This window comes from Arachis ipaensis, chromosome B6 (assembly GCF_059453495.1).
Source record: "Arachis ipaensis isolate K30076 ecotype BB chromosome B6, ASM5945349v1, whole genome shotgun sequence".
Taxonomy (NCBI): Eukaryota; Viridiplantae; Streptophyta; class Magnoliopsida; order Fabales; family Fabaceae; genus Arachis; species Arachis ipaensis.
The window spans coordinates 88,702,488-88,703,858 of record NC_142441.1 but is presented as its reverse complement, the minus strand read 5'-3'; the positions used below and the strand labels follow the sequence as shown (position 1 = coordinate 88,703,858).

General features: G+C 43.8%; 1 non-coding gene across 1 annotated transcript; it reads right to left on the bottom strand.

Moving 5' to 3' along the window:
- Positions 1-210: 210 nt before the first annotated feature.
- On the bottom strand, positions 211-317 carry LOC148561681 (small nucleolar RNA R71). The gene has a single exon (XR_015887877.1). It is a non-coding gene; the product is annotated as a small nucleolar RNA R71 (small nucleolar RNA).
- Between the last annotated feature and the right edge of the window lie 1,054 nt (positions 318-1,371).

Below are 1,371 nucleotides of genomic sequence, written 5' to 3'. Positions count from 1 at the left end.
AATCAACATCTAACCACCTTTCTGAGGATATGTGACATGGTGAAGTCTAATGGTGTTCATCCTGATGCCTATAGACTGCTCTTATTTCCATTCTCACTCAAGGATAAGGCAGCCAAGTGGCTGGAGTCTTTTCCGAAGGAGAGTTTGACAACTTGGGAAGATGTGGTGAACAAATTTTTAGCCAGATTCTATTCTCCCCAAAGAATCAACAGGTTGAGAGCTGAGGTCCAAACTTTCAGGCAACAAGATGGTGAGACTCTATATGAAGCATGGGAGAGGTTTAAGGACCTGACAAGGAGGTGTCCACCAGATATGTTCAATGAATGGGTGCAGCTACACATTTTCTATGAAGGCCTTTCTTATGAATCAAAGAAAGCAGTAGACCAATCATCCGGGGGATCTCTGAACAAGAAGAAGACCATTGAGGAGGCCATAGATGTCATTGAAACTGTAGCAGAAAATGACTATTTCTATGCTTATGAAAGAGGGAACACTAGAGGAGTGATGGAGCTAAACAATGTAGATGCTCTGCTGGCCCAAAATAAGCTCATTACCAAGCAGCTGGCTGACCTCACCAAGAAGATGGAGAGGAACCAAGTAGCAGTAATCATCACTTCATCAGCAACCCAAGAAGGAGTGAATGAAGAAGCAGAGGGTAGTCAGGAGCAAGCCAACTACATTGGGAATTTATCTAGGCAAAACCATGATCCATACTCCAAGACCTACAACCCTGGTTGGAGGAATCACCCAAACTTTGGGTGGGGGAATCAACAAGATCAAGGCCAAGATCAGAGACGTCACAACCCCAACAACAATGCAGCTCACCAACAATTCACACAGAGAACATATCAACACCACCATGACAACACCTCCCCACATCCATATCAAAACCAAAATAACACTCCTCATCCTTCTACCTCCAATCCCAACCTACCATCATTTGATGACAGACTCTCGAAGATTGAAAACCTACTTGAAGGTATATGCAAAGAGATTCAAGACAGTAAAGTGTTCCGAGAAGAAGTGATGTCCAATATGCAGAATCAGGATGCTGCCATCAAGAAACTTGAGACACAAATTGGCTACCTATTCAAGCAAATTCCCAGCCACAACCTTCACAGCAATACGAACTCAACCCAAAGGGAGGAGTGTCAGGCTATCATCCTTCGGAGTGGGAAGGAACTAAAGAAAACCACCCAAAAACCACAAGAAAAGAACTCAAATAAAAAGGAAGAAGAGCAGGATGGAGCTCGAGTTCCCACTTTGAGTTCACAAAAAGGGGAAGGAGTGCTGAAGCCAGACGTCCCAAGAGTCTCATACCCTCAGCAATTAAAGAAGAAGTGGGATGACAACCAGTTCTTGAGATTTTTG